The sequence below is a fragment of the Diceros bicornis genome, chromosome 3 (genome assembly GCF_020826845.1).
Source record: "Diceros bicornis minor isolate mBicDic1 chromosome 3, mDicBic1.mat.cur, whole genome shotgun sequence".
Classification (NCBI taxonomy): Eukaryota; Metazoa; Chordata; class Mammalia; order Perissodactyla; family Rhinocerotidae; genus Diceros; species Diceros bicornis.
The window spans coordinates 43,756,874-43,780,880 of NC_080742.1; the positions used below are offsets into that span (position 1 = coordinate 43,756,874).

Consider the following 24,007-nt stretch of genomic DNA (forward strand, 5'->3'; position numbering starts at 1 on the left):
ACCACACACAAAAATAACCTTTCCCCACTCACTGATATTAAATTTCTATAAAGAAGACAAGCCATCTAATCAATAACTCACATAGTAAAGTATATAGTAAGCATCATAACTGTCTATTATTATTATCATTACTATTATTAGAAGTCTACTTCTATATAATATTCTAGGAAATGAAAAAAAATGACAAATTCCCACTTACGTGTAAATAACTGGCATCAGCTTCTTCCTGAGAATGTATTTTGATAGAAGGAAGGGGAAGGAAAAGAGAAGATAGATTACATTTATTGAGGAGCTACCATGTCCCAGACTTTGTACTAGGTGCTTTACATAAATTATGTAATTTTAATTCCTGCAACCATGCTAAGCTGTAGATAATATTATCTTCATTTTAGAGATGAATGAACTCAGTATCAGAGGAGTTAAGCAATTTGCCTGGAGTCCCATGCCCGATCAATAGTAAGTTTGGGAATCAAATAAGTCATTTTGGCAAAACAACTTTGCTCTAGGCAGAGGAGGGGAGTGTGATGCACAATTTTTTAAAAGTACATACAAACACACAAAATTTCAAAGAGTTCTGAGAACCAGGGGTGATGAATTAGAGAACCTGGAAAACAATCTGTCTACCTAAGGTTTGGGTAAACCTGGATGACATTATATTTGGACTCTGTCCTAGGTCAGAATATATCTAACAGAATTCACCTCTGCCCTTTCCCCCCATTTTATCTAAAAGGAAGAAAGTATATTTATGGGTGTGTGTGCATGTGTGACAAAACTAGGCTCTCAGTTCCTTTAAAAAGAATGAGTTAATCGCTTCTCGGCCTTTTGGCTAAGATCAAGTGTAGTATCTGTTCTTATCAGTTTAATATCTGATACGTCCTCTATCCGAGGACAATATATTAAATGGATTTTTGGAGCAGGGAGATGGAATAGGAGCTTGCTCCGTCCACTCCACGCATCGGCCTGGTATTGCAGTACCTCCAGGAACGGTGCACAAAAAAAAAAAAAAAAAAAAAAAAAGAATGAGTTAAACTAAACACTCTTACAAATCTTCACCCAGGTAGTGTTAAAATAAATATTCCAGAAAAATAGATTCATAATTAGAGAAGCCATAAGTGACTCAATTGTCATGTCCAGCATTTAAATCAGGACTAATCACACAGATCTTTAGTGCTAGCCCAAGTCCCTTCCACCTTTTCTCCTCTCTGCCAATAACCAGTTTTTAACCTATTTCAGGAAGGAGTCCAGGGCACTGTGGAAATGAAAATCAACCTTAAAATACTTCCTGAAGCATTACCAGAAATCATGTTTTGAATTTCTAAATGACTTGCATCGCTCTAAATTTCTAGGCTGCACCCACGACCACAAAGATAAATGGGCACTGGGACAACCACGTGAAGGACCAAGTTGCAACATGAAATAAGTGTACTGTTCAGCATGAGTCATTTGAAAACAGAAAAAAGAATAATGGCTAGAAAAGATGATGCTATTTCATGACGCTATTTCAAATAAGACACAAGGAACTTGTCTATATTTGCTTTTGGGTCATGAAATACCACATGAATTGAGTGTCTGAGAACCCACTGGCTATGGATCACCCTGATTCAACAACACAGTTAATCATATCCTCAGGTCTACAGCATAATTAGTGGTTCTCAACCTTGGCTGCACAAAGAATCACCTGAGGAAGTTTTTGGTTTTTGTTTTTTTTTGTTTTATAATACCAATGTCTGGGCCCCAACACCAGCAATTTGGATTAATTGGTATAAAGGTGGGTCCAGGCACTCATATTTTTTAAAGCTCCCTAGGTGATTCAATGTGAGCCAGAGTGGAGCACCACTATATTAGCTGTAGAACATGGATTCAGAAACTTTATCCCCCAACCCTCTAGGGCTGCCAGAACTGCCATTATGGCTTGATATCCTACGAGAACTTGGGAAAGTTACTCATCCCTGAGACTTAGCTTCCACATCTCTAAAATAAGACACCTTACAGCCATGTGCTTTAGCACGGGGCCCAGACCATTATATTTTCAAAATAAATTTCCATGAACCTAGACACTTGATTTTTCTTCAATTATTTCTTTATTCATGTGTCTCTAGAATGAACATTGAGTGTAACTTGTATGTGAAAATAACTTTTAAATGTAGCAGCATTATTTCTTTTGCCCACCTAACTTAAACCATGGCTTCAGAACGCCCAAACAATCAGCTTGAAAGTAGGAAAATACTGTCACCTCATATCTCTATCAAAATACTATCACCTCTATCTCTATATCCCTAAATTGGAAAAATAGTGTTTTTGGTGTGATGTTTGTTAATTTTATTTATTTTGTTTAAAACTGAGCACCTAGCCCTATACTTATAGCCTCATACTTTGGATATCAAGACTCCCAAGTTGGTAGTCTTGGTAACAAAAAAATCCAATTTACTATTTAGACTTGGAATACTTCCTATCCTGTGTTACTGAGAAATTCATGTCATTTTGTTGTGAGCTGGAAGGAAGAAATTTAATTTGCATCTTTTTTATCTCCATTGTGCTAGCACAGTTCCTGAAACAAAGTGATGTTTACTATATATTAGTTAAATTTATTTTCAAAGATTTGCTTCAATATCCTGATAATTAAATGATGCAACACAGACATATGACCTAAATTTTGGAATCTACTCACTGTCAAAGACTCAAGAATCATGCCAGTGAGAGCACACTATTTCCTATGCAACTACTATACAGCTTCAATTTAGGAGTATCTTTTGCTTTCATGAAAGTTTTATGATAATTTATATTTACACATTTTGAGGAGTAGGTTATATTTCCTTCCTATTCTGGATCTGTAATCAAATCTTTCACAAATTAGTTGAATTTTCTTCCACGAAAGTAAAGTATTAGTTGAATTTACTTCCACGAAAGTAAAGAGACAGAGAGTCAATAAATAAAGATACTTCACAGAGGCATTTTGGCATTTGTAGGGTAAAGAATTTTAGAGTACGAGATAATTCTCTTTTAGTGAATACATGGACTGCTTCATTATATAGAGGAGGACTACTTAAATCATAGTAATGAAGGGTAAAATATGACCCTATGTGACTGACACTGTTAGTTTCTACTCAATATTCACTCCCACACTTTATGCCTTAGCGTAGCAATGTGCCCAGACTCAGGTGATAGATTATGATTAGACCAAGTCAATCTTAACAATTTTGTTCCTTGATTTCCCAGCCTCCCTTGCAGTTAGGTATAGTCACATGATCCAGTCCTGGCCATGAAATGTACAGGGAAATGTCTGCTGGTAGCTTCTGGCATTTTTGTGTAACTGTTAAAAGGGAAAAGACACAAGAGGCACGGCCCCTTCCTTCAGCGTCCTGATTTGAATAAGGCATGCTGTAGTTGACTGAAACTTCAGGAGCCATCTTGTAACCATAAGGCAGTAATCCTAAGGACAGAAGACAACAAAATAAGCACAATGGAGCTAAAGAGAAAAAGATCCTGTATCTTTGATGGAATTATCAAGGAGCCGAATCAATGCCAGCAAAAACCTACTACAGACCTTTTATTATATGAGAAAAACTAACTACTTAGAAGAAAAACGTAATTTTCATGTATGAAAGAGATTATGAAGCATATCTTCTGCCTATAAAATTCATAAGATGGTAACACTTCATCTGTGGATGAAAAATAGTCTTTCGTAACTAATTAATCATTAGGAAAGGAATATTTCACTGTCGCCCTCATTTTCCTTCCAAATTCCTGACATTAAAAACAAACTATTTCTACTACCTCAAACCACTACAATCCTTATTGCCATAAACAACTTGTATCTCTCACAAACATTTATGTGTGTATGTATGTATGTATATATATACATGCATACATACACACACAATACATACTCAACTTCTCTGAATAATTCCCTCCCCTTCAAAACATAGCTTTGAATGTGTGGGAAAGTGATTAATATGAGCAATAGGGTTTCTTGACTGCAGGAGATGCTTCTAACACACTTTAATTCCCATGACTAGCCCAATGCCATTGCATTCTTTTTTAAAGAATAGTAAGCTGACCACTTAGACCAATTGTGTCCAAATTAAGGACTTGTGAGTAACCTTGGTTTCAAATTAACCAAGACAAGACTACCCACAAAAATACCAAAGCAGAGAATAGAGATCTCTTGAATAGAGCTTTTCACCCATGTGACTCATCAGAGACCAGAATTTGGAGAACCAATTTGCCTTTAAAATTCAAAGGCTGTTCTGATCCTGACTCCTTAGAAAAGTACCTAAATTCTTAATGCCCTAGATACTAAATTTACATAATAGTAATTTCTTCCATTTTACCTCATAGGATGTTGAGGAAATTAACAAATTTTAAAGTACTGCACACATCAATATATTTAAATATCTGTTTCCATTTCAAATACTCCAAAAAAAGAGCCAGTTACCAGTTTAGATATAACAGGTAATCCTCTTGCTGCATAACCTGACAAGATCAGCCACAGAACTAGTTTATTTGGGGGCACATAACAGATCTCTGAACCTTATACTCTGCTTGACCTGAGGACAGGGTTATTAGCCTAAATGGCTTTTTTTTTTTTAATATCTAGACAGTCATTCAACCATGTGACAATCTGTTGGATACAGATAGAGCCAAACAGTAAAATTATAACTTTCCTTAGGATAAAGTTCTAGAAAAATATGCTACAGTTTCAATATATGTCTACAATATTATGAAACTATTCAAAAGAAAGTACCCAGAGTCTCAATTTAATCTGTCTACTCTGCTCTTAAACTTTACGATACCACAAGACTACAGCATATAACAGTTTATCCATTTACCAAAAAATATATATATTGTTTTGCATAAAATATTTTATAGAACATATCAGTGTTCTAAAAAATACACAAATGTAACCATTCTTAAACATAAGCTTACAAAAATCATTAGAATCACATGAATTTTCATGGTCCTCAGAAAGATAAAAGTAAGAGTCACTTAAAAGTAAGACTTTTCCTAATAACCAATTAATAGGAAAAATAGAAAAACCAAAGAGATCATGTATAAAATGATCTGTATAAAAGCAACTGTCTAGTATGTCCTGTGTTGAGAAAGGTAAATATATATTACCTATTTTCTAGGAGCGTAGAAATAATCAATATTACTCAACCTACTTTACTATTAAATGGCATTAAAAGGCAAAAAAAAAAAGGGTAGTTGTTAAATTTAAAATTTTTTTCCCCCACAACAGCAGCCTTCTTATAAAAAGGCCAGAGATAATGGAATTGTCACACATTCTCGTTTAACTTCCCTACGCAGAGAAGTAGGAAAGTGAGGAGAGATGAAGAAAGGTGAAATAAATTAAAAGACTGATGAAAATTTTAAAAGATTTGATGAAATCTAAAAAACCACAAATCCACTAATTTCATTGGTCAAAGGCTAAAGAAAAATGAAGAAAACTACACCAAATCACGTCAAATTAAATTGCTTAAAAATTAATAATTTTTTAAATATACTTTAAAATAACCAGAGGGGATAAAAACACATTATATTTTAAGGAACAAAGATAAGAATGACATGAAATTTTGGTCAGAAACATTGCAAGCCAGAAGATAATGGAAAGAATAAAAATAAATGTAACTTAGAGTTCTACACCCTGCAAAAATATCTTCAAAAACTGAAGGTGAAATAAAGGCTTCTGCAGATATACAAAAACAGAGATAATACATTGCCAGCAGAAATGCACTGCAAAAAAATGTTAAAAATAATATTTGGGGAAAAAGAAAAATGATTCCTGAGGGAATTTTTGATATACACATAAGAATGAAGAACACTGGAAATAGTACAGAGGAACAGAGGAAAAGAGGGAAGAAGGGAGGAAAGAAGAGAGAGAAAAACACAAATTACCAAATCAGAAGCTAAGGGGGACATTACCACATAAGTTATAGACATCAAAAGGATAATAAGGGAAAATAATGAATTTTATGTCAATAATTTTGACAACTTTAATGAAGTGTTTAAATTCCTTGAAAGACATTATTTACCAAAGTTCACTAAAAAGAAAAAGATAACCTGAATAGTCCCATATTTATTAAAGAAAATGAATTTATAGTTTCAAAACTTCCTGCAAAAGAAAAGTCCAGACACAGATAGCATCACTTATGAATTCTATCAAACACTTAAGACAGAAATAGCACCATGTATACACAAACTCTTTTAGAAAATAAATCGGGGGGAAGGGACATGATTACCCTAATATCAAAACCAGATAACGGCATCCAATAAAAAAAAAAAACTAAAAACCTATATTTCTCATGAACATAGACACAAAATTCTTTAACAACATTTTAGCAAATTTAATCCAATTATATAAAAAAAGAATAAAACATCACAGCCATATTGGTTTTACTCCACAAATACAAGGTTGCTTTAACATTCACAAATCAATCAGTGTAATTCATCATTTCTAGAGCCTACACAAGGAAAGACCATACAATTAGCTTAAGAGATACATAAAAGGCCCTTGACCAAATTCAACATCCATTCATGATAAAAACGCTCAGCAAACGAGGAATAGAAGGGAATTTCTTGAAACTAAGAGCATCTATGAAAAACTTACTACTAACATCATACTAAATGATGAAAGACTGAGTGCTTTCCCCTTAAGTTCAGGAATAAGTCAAGGATGCCTACTCTCACTATTTCCATTTAATGCTGTTGTGGAGGTCCTATCTGGTACAATAGGGCAAGAAAAAGAAATCAAAAGTATACGGATTGAGGGAAAAAATTATACCTCTTTTTATTCCCAGAATATGTGATAGTCTATGTAGAATAACTTGTGGAACTGACCCACAAAGGAACTATTAAAATTAATTAGTAAGTTTAGCAACATTGCAAGATACAGGGTCAATATATAAAAATTCATTGAATTTCTGTGTGTTAGCAATGAACAATTGGAAATTAAAATTTAAAACAAAGCATTACCATCTGTAATAGCACCAAAAAATACTAAATATTTAGGGATAAACTCAACAAAATATCTACAAGATATGTACAAAACATTGCTGAGAGAAATCAAAGACCTGAAGAAATTAAGAGATATATTGCAGTAATAAATCCAAAGATTCAGTATTGTGAAGATGTTGTTTCTCCCCAAATAGATCTAAAGATTCAATATAATCCCAATAAAAACCCTAGAAACCTTTTTTTGTAGAAATCATCAAGCTGATTCTCAAATTTCTGTGGAATGCAAATGATCTAGAATATTGAAAACATTTTTCAAAAAGAAGAACAAAGTTGTAGAGCTTACACTATCTGATTTTAAGACTTTATTATAAAGTTTCAATAATCAAGATAGTGTGACTAAAGATATACATATAGATGAATGGCACAGAATAGAAAATATATACATAGACCTACTCATATTTGGCCAGTTCGTTTTTCATCAAGATGCCAGGGAAATTCAGTAGGGAGGGGATAATCTTTTCAACACTTGGTGCTGGAACAATTAAATATCCCTAAGTGAAAATAATAATGAACCTCTCACTGTATATAAAAATTAACTCAAAATGACTTATAGGCCAAAAATGTAAAACCTAGAGTTATAAAGCTTCTAGAAGAAAACAGAAGAAAAAATTCTTTCTGTCCTTGAGATAGGCAAAGATTTATTATTACAGGGCACAAGAAGCAAGAACTATAATTAAAAACCTTATTTTAAGACCTATAAAAAGACCTTATCAAAATTTAAATATTTAAAAGCCACTGTTAAGAAAATGAAAAAGCAAGCCATAGACTGAGATAAAAATTTTTGGAAAACATGTGTCTGTCAAAAGCTATGAAAGGTCTGAGATTTTATACTACTAGCAAACTGACAGGTTAGCCTGCCACAGTTTCATGGATTCTAGCAGAGGACCTGAGACTCTTGGGTCATAGACAAAGAACTTTATTACTTACAGCAGAGCAAGCGCCTATGTGGGTGATGTGCAGCTGGGCCCTGGTGGACGCTGTATACAGCAGATTTGCATCACAACTCAGAAATACCAAGCTTAGGAAAGCCCACTTTTTTAAAGGGCTGCAAACAAACCTGGGAGATATTATCTTTATTATCCTAGACAGTAAACAAATTTTCCCTTCCCCAAAGGGAGACACTGTCTCAATTGCCCAAGGCTTTTTTGCTATACAAACACCTTTCAAAAGATAGTCTGGAACAATAGCCCTCAGTGTCTCTGCTAACAATATTTGCAGGAACATGAGAGATCTGTGGAGAATTATCTCCCAACATTATACAATAAAGAACACGTGTCCAGAGTATACAAAGAACTCTCAAAACTCAATAATAAGACAAATGACCCACAATTTTAACAAAATACTTAGACACTTCCCCAAAAACAGAAGTAAATGAAAAAAAGCACATGAAAAATATTCTACATCACTAGTCATTAGAGAAACGTACATTAAAACCACAATGCAAAGTACCAACCCACTCTCTAGACTAGCTAAAGTTTAAAAAGACCAAGTGCTGACGAGGATGCGGTGCAACTGGAAATCCCAAACATTGCTGGTGGGAATGCAAAATGACACAGCCACTTTGGAAAACATTTTGGCATTTTCTTATAAAGTCAAACACACCCTTACCACGTGACCCAGAAATTCCACTTCTAGGTATTTACCCAAGATAAATAAAAACATATGTCCACACAAAACTGTGTATGCTAATGTTCACAGCAGCTTTATTTATAGTAACCAAAACCAGGTTTTCGGCTCTGAATTTTAGAGATAAGGAAATTGAAGTGCAGAAAGGTCCAATGAGTTGCCCAAATTTAATATTTTTTATTTAACAACTGCTCACATAGAGCCTCTTGGAATACGAACTCATTTAATCCTCATAACAATCTTGATGTAGGTGCCACTGTGATCCTCATTTTACAGATGAGGAAATTGAAGCACAAGGAAGTTAAGAGACTTCTCTTGTTCAGTGATAAAGCCAGGGCCAGTTCCCAGGCTGGCCAACGTGGACTCCACATGTCAGGTTACTAACCACTGTCTCTCTAAACCAGTCCGTGGCAGAGTCAAGTCCAGAACACAAGATTCCTGACTAAATCCCACGTTCTTTTCACCTTAAAATTTCTGTTTTGACACAGCCGAGACAGGTTTTCCTGATCCCAGTCACTGAGGCTCTTTGCTATCTCTGTATCAAAATGCTTCCTTTTCCCCACCAACTTGAGAGCTGGTTGTGTTTCTCATTTTCACAGATGGAATTTCTCTCTCCTTAGCTATACTCATTTTGCATCTCACTACAACCAAACCATGACTAGTTAAACCACAACAAAAAAGCCTCAGCCTTGTGCATTCCTTAAACAAACAAAAAGAGCAAGAGAACAAAAAATAACCACATGCTGTGTCTGCTTTTATTTGTCCTGGAAACGAAGGCATAGAAAGCAAGCTGCCTGCACCCTTCCATACAGCTCACTCGCAGCACAAATACTTGGTGATGCTTAACATTATGGGCACCTTCCTTTAGGGGCCACAGCCGAAGAAAACAGCAAGCCCTTTTTTCAATTCACTTTCTATTCTTGAGGATGTCATTTCATCTTGTGTAACAGGATGTTGAGGGGAATTTTTCCCAGAATGGTTTGCTAGGCTTCACAGCTGGGCTGGAAACAATAGAAGAGAAGTAGCCACACTTTAAAAAGAATGTCAACACCTAAGGATACCTGCAACACCTGCTGGGGCTTATCAAGAGGTGGCAAAACCAGGTGACCTAAAAATCATTCTCACCTCCACTTCTAATCTATACACAGGGGTTCTCAACCTTGGCTACACATTAGGATCACCCGGGAGCTTGCAACTCTGATGCCTGGATGCCTTCAGTAGAGTTAATCATTTAATTGGTCTGGGGTGCCATCCTAGGCAATTGGACTTTTTTAAGTTCCCCAGGTGATTCTAATTGCAGGCAAGGTTGGAATGACTGTTGCACTAGAAAAGCAGGGTGAGGTGAAGACATTGGCCTTGAATACAAAGGGGGAAGGAATTTCCCTTTCCAAGTGGGGGCTGTTTTTCTTCTCTGGATAGCCTGGAGGGTAGGAAGGTGGTTAGAGACAATTCCAAGAGGGCTTTCCTACAAGAAGGGATGCTATTTGTAGGTAAGCTTAGCCTCTGCCTATTTGAGCAAGGGAAAAGAGAATAAGAATGACGTTACGGTAGAAACAGGAGACTGCTGAAGTGGAAGATACTTAAGTTCCTAAGGGCCAAATGGACACGGCAGAAATTAGCTGTGCTCCAGCTGTCCTTTACAGAAGCTTACCCAAGCAAGCTGTTCACCAAGTGCTGGCCGAAGGCTGGACTACGGCAGCAGGAAGCTGTGACTAGACTGCTGGTGGTGGGGCTTGTGGGGGCTGGAAAATATGGGATTCCAACATCAGAGAACTGGGTAGTGGGGACACCACAGCCTCATGCCCTGGGAGAAGGTCAACACTTGGATGCTGCCCCACAGAGGCACCAAAGGCCGGCAGAGAAACATCGGCCACCAACTGGAGGGATCTAAACAAGGACCATGTGAATACAGAGATGCTTCCCCTCTTCCCCTCTCCCTCCTCCCATTCCAAGACACTGGAGGTGTCTGGGCCTGAGAGATGGAGCAAGAAAAATTAAGAGCTTTGGATTAGATCTGATCTTGAAAATTGAAAACCGGGCTGAGTTACAGTAATCGAAATTGACCAGAAATATATAGAATCCACCCAAGATGTTGCCTAAAGTCAGAAAAGAAGTCTTCGAATCAACAAAGTCAAGGCAGAATTGGAGAGGAAAAAAAGTCATTAACTCCTTAACTGAATTGAGACTCCTAAATAAACCTGTTAGATTTGTAAGAGCATGCCCATTTTTCCAGAGGCTTATGTTCACCAAATGACACATCAGTTGGTGTTATTGACTAATTGTAACAACACCATCAATGTGCTATTATAGCATCCTTCCTATGGATTGAAAGAACACTATGGACAGATGCTCTGAATCCGGCTCCTTTACAATTTGTCTTAAACCTCCATGCCGTGGGCTAGTCGGCCAAGTGGCTGCTGACTTCGCTGCAATGAGTGAGACACGAAATAAACTCCAAGTTGCACTGACCTTGTGCAAATTAGGTTAACTCCCTCAGCCTCAATTTTCTGATATAAAATAACATGAATCATAGCTGTTTATGAGGCTGTTTTAAGAATTACATTGTGCCTTCCACAACGGCTGGCACATGAGCTACTCAATAAACGTTCCTAGAATTTCAATCTTGATAAAGCACTGTTTTAGAGTAAAATTCTACTCAATAACCCCCATTTAAGTGGACATAAGTACCAAAAGGACTCTGTTGAAAGATTGTTTTATAGAAAAGACATCAATATGGCACAGATGTGGAGGGTACTCAGTGCTGTACATCCCCCCAGATTAATGCTTGTGGTTTCCTGAGAAATTTTTAAGCGCAGTTCATACTAATAACAGCCATACATCATCTATACAATCTTGTTTAAAAACAGCTTTGTTTGATGGTTTTTAGATGTTCAGATTTAAAAGCATGTAGCCCATTTGAGAAGACTAAAATAAAACAGAACGGGGCTCTGAATGAGGGAATTAGTAACAAGCATAGGTCCAAAACTATCCTTTTAGAAGGTAATTCAGAGCTGGAGGGTAGAGAGTAAGACTGAATCCAAGGGCTCAGTAACCAGGCAGCAGTCCACCGATCAAAAGCACACAAAGGCAAGAGTATTTAAGGGTAATTAAGGATTGCAGAGCAACAAGGAGCCTTCCAGAAGAAAAAAATCACATCTTTCCTTTGAATAGAAGTTAGGAATAGCTGGAAAGGGGCCTAGAGCCATGAAAAAGTACCAAAGGAGTCCCCTAACAGAGAATACTAAAAACCTTTCTTTAGGATAAAAGGAAAGTAAAGTTTTAAATACTCAGAGCTTGTCTCGGTTAAGTCAAAGCCCTTCTTGGGTTCAATGCTTAGAAGTGTGCATTTCTTTGACTCTAACTTAGGTATTATAAGAAGGCAAAAAAAAGCTCATATATATATATAATTTTCTGAATAAATAATTATATAGAAATAGGAAAGTTAAGTGCTTCCCACTTTCTATGTTTGGTTCCAATTAACTTACTTGAAGACATCAAGATATCCCAAATTCCAAACCAATGGCTTTTAACTGTAGATGTACATCAGAATCATCTGGGAGCTTTTAAAAAACAATGCTTGGTTCTCAATTCAGACCATCTGAATCAGAAACTCTAGGGTGGGTGGAGTCCAGGAATGTGTATTATAATATATTAAGTCCCCAGAGATACTGATATGCACCTCCCATTATAACTGCCAGTCATCACCATGCTACTGGTGGCAGCTACCTAAATGGTAGGCATTATTCCCAAGGAAGAATTAATCCACCAATATAACCCTTCTCTCTCGATAAAGCTGAGAGCCTTCCATAGTTTTACTTAGCAATTGCTGGCCAACTAGCCTGGACAATTCTAACCTATATTAGTTTAGATAAAGTGGTATAAGTGCATTCCTAACCTTTCCAAAATTAAGAAATAGGATTTGCTCAATAATGATTTATTGTAAATTCCTCCAGACTATATTCTGGTCTTGAGGTCATTAGTGCTTCTTTCCCAATAGTCTAAAACATCTGTACTCTCTGGGAGGCCCAACCACAGCAGATGATAAAATTGACCTCTTTCTTATAGACCATATCTCCTACTATTGGGATTGGTCAATCAGTAACGAGCAATTGAGCATCTATGATAACAGGGCACTCTCCAGGTGCTTTGAAAGGTGCTATGCATTCAACCTAGTCTGTGTTTTTAAGATATTTAAAATGCAATTTGGAGAGCCAACTCTTGAGAAAAGAAGCAAGAGGAACAAAAGGCAGGATATGAGTTCAAAGTCAAACAGTGGGAGAAATAGTAAAAAAAAAAAAAAAAAAAAGAAGAAAAAAAAGTGCTGTCGTGTAGACAAAGGAAGCTATTGGCTGAGCTTATCAGAATAATTTGTGAAGTGGGTGGAGAAAAGTTGAAGAGAGCATTTGAACTCAATTCTCAGTTCAAGAAATATTCATTGGCGACCTGCTACACGATCGATGCTAGAGTTATTAATATGGTAGAAGACTAAGATGACAGGCACCAGGCTCTGCCCTGAAAGGCTCATGCTGACTCACACCAAAGTACAGGTATTCACCACACACAAATAGCTATGGGGAGAACGTGGCAGGCTTTATGGAGGTGGTGGCTTTTTGAGATAGGCCTTCCCTAACAAAGAAATTCAATAGGAAAAAATCGAGAAAAATGGCTTTCCAAGGTAGGACGCAGGCTGTGTCCGGGAAAGAACAAATAATCTCATTTGACAGAGCATAAAAAAACTAAAGGGTCTTATCAGAGGGCCAAAAAAGTTTAAATCATATTTTAGAGAATTCTGAATGTTACTTTGATACATTTCTATTTAATTTAACAGTCAGTGTAGAGTCATCAAAATTTATGCTCAGTGGAATTACATCACCAGAGTTGTAATTTAGAAGGAAAATTCTGGCAGCAGCCTGTACACTAATTGGGAACAAGAAGAGCAGGAAAATCAACAGGCTCATACAGGAGTCCAAGAGAGAAGAAGTGAGGTGTAACCCAGGCATGGCCTCCCCTGTAGCTGCAACCACTTCTCTCTCCACTCTGAAGATTCTTCCGGGTGAAAAGATGTCACAAGAATCTTCCTAGTTTAGTAAGAAAAAAATGATCTCTTTTCAACAAGTAATGAGGATAAAACTAAAATGTGATAAATATTACCCTAACAACTTCTGGTAAAAATTACATCATTAATGCATTTGTTAGATTATATTACATATATTTATATATTAATTTATATATTGAATATACAACTCTGAAATAAAAATAGTCCCATTCTTCTGATTCAGGCAGGTAGATGAGCAATACTTCATAGGCAAATTCCCCACGCGTTCATACCACTGTCTATTTGCCCCCATGTTCCTCCAAGGAGGGAGAAAAGCATCGAAGGAACAGGATAATTGACTTGCCTTCAATTCTACGTCTCAAACATATGCAGTTCTGACTCAAAATCCTGTGCTTATCCAATTGAACCACAGAACTTGCATTTATGGAAAAATAAAATAAAGGCCGTGGGAAGTGTTTGGGAAACACGACCCATGTTAGTTTATAACTTGGGGAGTGCATGGCAGAGGCAGGACTCATCTCAATATCAAGTAAGTCTGCCATCATGGTTGAGGAAGAAAGGTCTGATGGACTACAATAATAATATTGTTTACTTTTACTGAGTTGTGTCCCATCTTTCAAGATGTTTTTATAATTTTATGTTCGTTTGTATTTAGAACAACTCTCTGTCACTCCCATTATATAGAAGAGAAGATCAAGGCACGGCAAGTTTATCATCTCACAACAGGCTAAATTGGAACCCAGGCTTCAATTTCTAGTTAGCTACTTCTGCAGTTAAACTCGGTTGGCTCTTCATTCAATACTCATTGTGATCTTCTGCTCTCACCAAATCCGTGTCTTCACCTTTGAGTCAGCTGCCTTTGATACCATGCCTAATGTCTTCTGAGGTCACAAAGGAACTTACAGCATATAAAAAAAAATACTCAGAGGGTTTGATGGATGTTAAACTGTTCTTATAAAATAACATCTTGATATGAGTTAATTGCAAATTAATGAAAAACATATGAATTCTAATACATTCAAATAAAACTCATTGTTCAAAAAAATCTGCTTAGCAGAAAACACTCCGCCAAGTCCCAGATACTTAAGCAATAAATCATGACAGTCTATGAATCCAACACACGCTGGATTGGTCCATCTCTGTGCATTAAAGAAGGCATTTCCATGAATGCTAACCAACCCAGCCCCTGAAAACCAGCTGAGGATGTGGGAATTGTATTCTAGTGCTCTGTTATTGCTGTAAAGATGTCCAGGGAATGGCAGTGTTCTCCAAAAAAGGCACCTGTATCACTTGGGATATGCACTTGTAAAGACAGTGAATTCTGCCATTTATCAGATTAGGCCATTTTCTAGACTGCTGTAGGTTAACGCAGAAAAACTTTTAATTTTTCTGAAAGCTCCCATCCTCCCCAAGGAAAGTCCTGCAGGTTGAGCTCATATGAGTCCAAAATTTAAATTTAGATTCAGCCGAGATGCCATCGATGATGGTGATCACCTCCCACTAGACAACATTAAGAATTCTGTCACTCTGAGAGAAAAACTCATTACAGCCTCCAAAATGGACCAGGGCATTTGACGTTAGGCTTTTCTTGGGTTATACACTAGGTCATTTAGTGCTTTGCATATCTGAGATCTCACCAATAACATCCTTTTTGGTTTTGAAATTAAGCCAAAGGAATATAGACTCCGTAGAGGAGGGAATAGTGCCATAGAAGTTTTCGTGAAAAGAAATAATATTCAGAAAGTAGCATTTAAAAAAGATTTTCCTACAACAGTTTGCCAGCTGTAATGATGGGTGAGGAGAGTTAGGAATGACAAGAGATTTTCACATATTAAAGTATATGGGGTAACTATTTGGGTTCAAAACTGATTTGGCTTGAACTAAAAAGCCTGACTTATGGCCTATCAAACATACATTGTACATCTGCTTAACCATTAAAGAATGCACTCTCTTAAGATAAGAATGCATACTTCCCCTCCTACGCCCCATTGGAACGCCCTATTGGTAACGCCCGGATTAGTCCCTTTCCCGACATCAGGGTCATGTTGACCTGCTAATTTGCAACTAAGTACCTCCTTGAAACTTAAACGAAAATGTATCCTGGGTGTGTTTAATGTACGTTCTTTGTCCTAAAAAGATATAAGACTGTACTGAACCATGATTCTCCAGAACACTCTCTAAGGCCTTCCTGGGTTACAATCGTCACTCTGGCTCAAGTAAAACTCACCTATTTCTATTATCTATAGAATGGTTATTGGTTATTCTGCATCGACAGGAAAGATACCTGGAGTAGGTCCTGTTTTCATTTAAGTGACAGAGACCCAACTCAAACTAACTTAGCAAAAAAGGAAGTTATTGATGTTTACTGGGGTAGGCTCAAGATTGAAGAAAAGCAACGCACCAAGGACTCTGTCTCCTGGATTCTTTCTCCATTCTTCTCTCATATCTGCTCATCACTGCTTCTCCTCATGTATTCACTTTACTCTCTTTTTCCAGAAGATGGCCTTCTCTACTGGCAGGATATAGGGCTGGTAGCAGCCTCAGCCACGTGCCCCCATGAACCACAGGGAAAGATGCTCATTGGCTCTCCTTGTATTACTAACCTCACTTAGATTGTTGTTAGGCCCCTGGGGATGGGGTGGTGTAAAGTGACCATACCTAGCTCACATACTCTGGTAGCTAGAGAAAGGCCCATGGAAGAGCTTGCTAGGCAGGCAAATAATAATAACAATAACAACAACAACAACAATAATAATGGCCTCCACAATGTTAAAATCTTCTACAGTGGCCTGATAGACTGTGGAGGTGTTTAGGCTTGTGCCTACTCTAGGGGGACAATTGTAGAAATGTTCTTCCTCATCTCCTATCCAACAAGTACCCTCATTCTAAAGCCAAGTTGATCCTCACTTCCCCCCATGACCCAGTCACATTTTCTTTCCTCTTCCCTAAACACTTCTAAAATTCCTAGTCTGTTTCAAACAATTTAGCATTAAGATGGTTTTCTATTTTAGGTTTTGTTTTGTTTCTAAAAATAAATATAAAATAAATATAAATTTAAAAGTCTAGAATTTTGTTTATTTCTATCATTGGCGTGGGGGGTATCTTTTAAATCTACAGCAAGTTCAACTCTCTTATGTTCCTTCCACAACAGAAGCAGCTGACTGAGTGATTACGCTCTGCGTTTAAACATATCATCAGGGGAATTTCCTCTATTGAGTAATTCTATAATTCCTTTTATAAAAAAGTAAACATAATCCTAAGGAAGCTGTGGTCCTTAACATAGATGCTTATGTAGTGAAGCATGCACTGGATAGAGAGTTAGGATGACTTTATACTACCCTAAATCGACTTTTTTCTCCACAATAATGCTCAATTAATTTGGATTGAATTGATCTTTTTACTCACAATATTGTTCAACTGATTTCACTTCTTAGCCTGTCTCCTATCCATTTCTGCATATTGATTACCCGTGCAATCAACATGCTTTGGTCATGAAGCTGGCTGAAATTGTTGGATCACCTATTCTTTGATTTCATTATTTCTCTCATATTAACCCAGCCTGAGTGAGTATAGGGAACCAATTTTATCGTCCAGGATCCCTGGATCCAATACGTAACACAGAAATGATAATATTTGCTGTGTGAGTACTTCAAAGTGACCTTATAACATTACTGAGCTGATAGCAGCATCTTGATTTATTTATGGTAATTAGAAGAAACAATAGTTCATATGAAACTATATCCCGAATAACTAGATAGCAAATATAAATTATTATTATTGTTATTGTCACTGTCATGAGACTCTTTTAAAGCATCCCCTCCTCATAGCTGTTTATCAAAAGGAAAATAAATGTAAGACTGATTCTACTTAGATTAAAATCACTGAGTCAATGTATGTTCTAGCAACTGTTGTTAAAACATAAAAGGGATGTAAAAGATAAGATGTTTACTATTACAGAAAACTTCTGGTTATTATGTTCTGGACTTCCCAAGTTAAGATGAAAATTTTAAATATTTATCTTGACTTACACTTATCTAAAACATCCATGCTATTGAAATGTTACAAGTCTCCTTTTCCTCTGAGATTGTGTGTGCACGTGCACACACACGCACACTGGCCACATTATTTTTTAACCTTCATTTTTATCTACAATTAGCAATGAAATTCAAATGGAGTAGGAAAATTATTATGTACAAAAACTGAAAGATAATAAAGCTCCAAAATATATAGCCACAGGTTTTTCCCCCCAATATATAACATGTTAATATTCTTTCTTAATTAAAACAACTCCAGTTTAATTTATTTGGACCTGATCATAATAAAAATTTTTTTAATTATATGCCCTCCTGGGAAGAAAAGAAGGTCTCTAATACATTTTTAGTAAATTTAAGTCAATTAAAACCATATCATTTCTTTAAAATATAACACTGCAGCCATTTCTAATCTTTTTACCCTCCTCAGATAAAACATTAACTGAAAAGTTTGCATTTCATTCAGAAATGACTGAAGTGATGAGTCTCAAATTGTGGTCCCCAGACCAAGAACATCAACATCACCTGGGAACTTGTTAGAAAAGCAAATTCATGGTCTCCACCCAGATGTACTGGAGCAGAATCTCTAAGGATAGAGTCCAGCAATCTGTGTTTTCACCAAACCCTCTAGATGATCTGACAATTCCTGGCCTAAAGAATCCTAATTATAGGGCTGATCGCTGAGAGGTGGACAAATTTTATCATTCCTCTCCCTGTCTAGTGCACCCTCTCTGAGCATTCAGTCTTTTCTCTAGGAGGCTAGGTGCTGAGGGTGTCAGTTGGTGGCAGACTGCCCAGGAAGTGCCTCAGGTCCAAAATTCACCCTATCTCCCTCCTAATCATCCAAATCTCCCTTTGTCCATAAAATGCCCCAGTCATACCACATTCGGTGGGGAACACGAATTCACACTGATATGTTAATAGTTGTTAACAGCTTACCGTGTCATACTCTCAGAAAGATTTGCACTATACACTTAGATCAAATCACTACATGAGTTTGGATCCAGCGATACCATTCCTGCAGTAATATCTGAGGCAGGACAATCTCTATGGTCCCCTCAGGCTTTGACAATGACACTCAGTAGCAATGTCATCACTCCACTCCGCACTCCCACAGAACTTCACATCTACCTCTTTTCCTTCATTTTTTCGTTTATGCAGCAAACAGTTATTGAACATCTACTATGTACCTGGCCCGGGGTTAAGCTTATGTTCACTTTTTCATCATTGCAATAAGTGTCTGTAGAAAGAAAGAACTAGAAAAGGAAGGAAAAGAAGAGAGGTAAGTGGAGATCTTTTAACTTTCCCCAAACTGTACCTTTGCTGTCTTGCTAAAGCTCTAATACTGCTCCTCCCTCTGTGTTTTTCACTACTAGCCCAAATCTGCTGATTTTTTGCATTCCACATCTAAAAAGTTTTATTTTTTGATTACCCCAGTCTGAAGAGACCAAGGATTAGAAAAAACTGAAATGCTACAGTGGAGCCCACAGATAACTGGACTGCAATTAACACTCATTTAGATATGAGGCCATTGGCTGAACACTTCTACCCTACAAGTTGGCCCTCCACGGCTCTTTCATTAATCTGAAAATAATGGAATCCCACTTTTTATACAATTAATTTTTTGGACTCTCTTATAGGGTTATGGCAGGGTTTTACTTATAGCTCATAAATAAATAAACAACAGAAGTACATACCTCCTCCCCGGATTGATGGAGTATGGCTAAATGGTTTTTGATAGCAGAGGTGCATTCCAGACTTAGAACAATATATATGCTGAGTAAATCCTTGGACTTCTGACCTAAGGCAAATCACTCTTTCTTAAATAATCTCCAATTCCCTTTCAAACTGTGCTTTAATAAAAAAGGTAGAAATCTTCTAATGACGAGACGGTTCCCAAAGAGTGGTTGATCATCACTACCAGTATCGCCTGGAAATGCAAATTGTTGGGCCCCATCCCAGACCTACTAAATGAGAGATTCTGAGATTGGGGCCCAGCAATCTGTTTTAACAAGCATTCCAGGTGATAACAAGCTCACTAAAATTTGAGAACCACTGTTCTACCATATTTATCACTGAAACAAGCACAATCAAATGAAGGTGGAAAATATGAGAAAATGTCCTTTTTCCAAAACAGGAAGAATGACTTGCCCCAGGAACACTGAAGTATCTGTTAGTCAGGGAATGCCCAAAATGACCACCTAAACATAAGGATATTTTATGAATGGGCCCCAAGTCCAGGGATGAGGTAAAGAAAGGTCATAAAATAAGGACCATGATGGGGTGAATTACATTTTCTTACTAACTTAGGAGTATGGTTCATAAAATCAATCCAGTTCTGGACACCAGAAAGAGAGAGGGAGAGGGGAAATGGAAGAGGAAGAGGAGCAGAAGGAGGAAGAAGAGAAAGAGGGAAGGAAGAGGGGAAGAGAAGGATGGATAGAGGAAGTCTGAATATGGCTGCACTTGGGTTGGCTTTGTCTATTGGATTGCAAAGTAATTCAGAAGTTAGGCAGTAGTAATAATATTAGCTAATGTTTAAGAAGAAATGGGAAGACATGGTAAATGAGGGCAGAAACAAGGTAAACTATAAATGATATAACAACAAAGAAAATATAATGATATAAATAAGGTCAAGAAGAGAACAGAATATAAAGTTGCATGTATCATACAATCATTACTATTTTAAAAATAGTAGTATGTGAACAAGAATTGGAACATATGAATAGCATTGTAGAGTAAACTAATGTTGGGTTTTTTTCTTTTTCTTAAAACTGACTCTAATGCTAATGTATTTTGTTTTTAAGCTATGTGGCTAATGGGTGTAGGAAAGTTGGCTATGCCAGGGGGGTGCTCCAATTCAGTTTTTTTCTTCATCCTTATTAGTTCCTATGATCATGTCCTGCAGGACCGATTGGCGCCAGGAGGCTGCTCGCGTTGCGTACATTTATTTATAGATATGTCCTCACCCAGCTGGTCAGGTGTCACATTCGATCAGTGAATCCGATGGATGTGCATACATTCTAAAAGCCTAGCAGAATTTCTGAGAGAGAGCTGAACTGCGCATCCATATTTTTGAAACATTTTGTTCTAAATGCAGGAGATACAATGTCTTGAGTCATTTGAAACTTTAAATTCACATTTATATAGTCAACAGTGTGGTCAGCTTAGATAAGAAAATTGGTATTAGGGAAAATTTATAGCAGAAACATATGGAAAGGACAAATAAGAAGGCCCACATAGGAAATCCCTCTACACTTTAATCACTCGAGTCACATAATAAGATGTTACTAGGAATGGAACAGCACTAGGAAAAATAAATATGCAGAATGTGAACAATTAAGAAAATGTCAAGTACAAAGAGCCAACCCTTATAAAGAATAAATAATTGGTGAAGCATTTATTTCTTCAGCACCCAAGGGGAAAATAAATAGAAATGGAAGAAATAGAAAAGGAACTTGCTCAAAAGTGGCTTGGCAGTCTGAAGAACAGCTGGATTTAATTCAGCTTTCCCAAGAAAAGAGAGGGAAGATTTGGAGCTAACCAAACTTGTCTGCCCAAGTTAATTCAGCTTTCATACGTTCATTCATTCATCAACCAACCTCTACTGAGTGGCTACCATATACCAGGCAGGCAAGGTGCTAGGCCCTGGGGAAGCAAATCCTCACTCCCACCCTGGGCCTCTCTACCTCTTGCCCTCTCCCCTACCCCTCATTTTGACACATTAAGTCTTCACTGGGAGGAAAGTGTGCAGCTGCATTCCACACTTTTCAAATGTTACAGCACCTAGAATAATCTGAAGAAATAGAACCCAAAAGTGCAATTTTTAATGCATCAGTTGTGTTGAAATAACTTTGTAGGCCCAAGATGGAGCCAATTCTGCCTGGGGTGCCACATCAGCAAACAGAAACTTAGGTAACTTTCATGTCCTGTAAATGCTCCACTTGACCAGATATGCAGTGTATTCAGTCAGCCAATCCCCAAATGCAAGGCAAACTCTGAGCTCTATACTTATTTCCTTGTTCCTTTTTACCCCAAACACCGAAACAATTGACTATGTGGCCCCAGCCGATCAGATTATCCTATAATAACTTCCTGCCTTCCACCCCATTTTGTAGTTCTCCAAATGGAGACTGTCCACTTCACGAAGTGTTAAATAAAGTTTGTTTGTATCACCTAAAGTATACTCTTTAATCATTTTTTTAACAGTTGGAACCAAATCCTATTTTTTAGTCAAAGAATAAGTCTCTGGGCCAGCCCCGTGGTGCAAGCGGTTAAGTGCGCACACTCCACTGCGGCGGCCTGTGGTTCGCCGGTTCAGATCCCAGGCGCACACCAACACACCGCTTGTCAAGCCATGCTGTGGCAGCATCCCATATAAAGTAGAGGAAGATGGGCATGGATGTTAGCCCAGGGCCTGTCTTCCTCAGCAAAAAAAAAAAGAGGATTGGCAGATGTTAGCTCAGGGCCGATCACAAAAAAAAAAGAATAAGTCTCAAGAGGTTAGTTGCTTTGCTTTTGACCTTGTCTTGCAGAAGGCACTAAGATATAAAAGCGAGTTAAGAAAGCCCAATGCCTGCCATTGAAATGCTTCCAGTCTACAGTTTAAACAATTAGAGAATAATACAAGATTGTTCATAATAAAAAAGAAAAATCTTGATAGCCTAGTAAAAGGAATAGCAGAGAAAAGCAACCCAAAATCCATACATTTTTGCCCCATCTTTCCTAGTAAGGTTGACATAGTCAAGGACTAAAAGAGAAAGCCCCAGACTCATTTTGGTTATCAATGCTATACATCAAAAGCAATCCTTGACAACCACTATCTACTATTCTAGTAATTATGTAATATCTACCAGGATGTTGGACTCATTTAAGTCGAGTGTCTTCTTTCTGTGCAATGGGATTGAGATGTCTATGCATCTGGCTATTTCAAATACAGGGCCAAGATGCCCCTGTTGATAAATTTATGATATCCTGGTGTGTTCTGAAGGAATATGTTTCATTCTGGCAGATTTGGGGTGTAAGGAGAGCTGCTCCCAAAGCCCATGCCTTAGACCCTAGATACCTGCCTTCCTCCACCCATACTCATTCCTTTAACTTCAAGCATACACCAATATAATCATAACAGTGCAAATGAAGCATCAAATCTGGTAAGGAGACCCCAGCCTGATTCAAAGCCTTGGGTGGCATCCAGTGAATTCCTGATGCTTCAGACAGAAGAAATCCCTCTGGTATATCTATCTTTTGTGCCAAGTTAGATGCAAAATGAAAAAAAAAAAAAATCCGATTTCATGCAAAAGTACAACTAACCAACCCAACCCTTAACCAGGATTTGATAAGCCTTTTTATGACAGAACTACAAACAGAGGAAAATATCATACTGCGATCTGAAAGAATGTATACTTTGAGCCAAATCTTGAATCAACAGTTACAGTTGACCTCAGAGGAATTAATTTAGAATACACAGGGAAAGGTCTGATTGCTTGTGTTTGGGATGCCCTGACACCCAACGCCACTATGAAATCAAAATGACTCACCTAATCTCAGATGAGGCCATCTCTGTGAGTAGACTCAGTGCTCTGAAGACAAGATTGCAAAGGCATGAATATTAAGAGTTGAAAAGACATTAGAGTTTATCTATTTCAATCATCTACTTCATGTATCAATTCTCTACAACACACTATAAAAAAGGTCATCAACTTTATTTGAACAAGGAAATTATCTCACAACACAATGTTTAAGTAACAGTAAAATCATTGGGTACCTCAAATGATATGGATCCCCTTGGGTTTGTTTCTCATGCTAATGGTAAATAATAATCTGTATGTTTATATATGTAGATTCTACATCCCTACATGCCAAGGATTTTGAAGCTTTCTTACCCTGTCCTTACGAGATAATATGAGCCAGTAAACACTTGCTCAGCCCATCCATTCACACCACATAGGGAGAAAGTTTACAGGAAGAATATCACATGTTAAATTAATATCCACTTTCCAGTTCAAAAGTAAATAAAAAGTCCATCAGTTTTAAGTTAGAACCATTCATATTACTGCCTTGAATAAATATTATTCTCCTTTATCCCTACCTCCACAGACAAGAGTCATAAAATACATACGATTGAAGAACTGGAAGAATCCTTAGAAACCATCTCCTCTAGGCCCTACAGAAGAGGATAGATCAAAAAAAAAAAAATTCTAGAAAATGCTTTGGAAGAAAGAAATGAAAAGAAGACTATGTTGGACATATGTGGACCTACTATAGAAATGTAAGCCCAGAA

General features: G+C 37.2%; 1 non-coding gene across 1 annotated transcript; it reads left to right on the forward strand.

Moving 5' to 3' along the window:
- The first annotated feature begins 806 nt into the window (after positions 1–806).
- On the forward strand, positions 807–997 carry LOC131400683 (U2 spliceosomal RNA). The gene has a single exon (XR_009217401.1). It is a non-coding gene; the product is annotated as a U2 spliceosomal RNA (small nuclear RNA).
- The last annotated feature ends 23,010 nt before the right edge of the window (positions 998–24,007 follow it).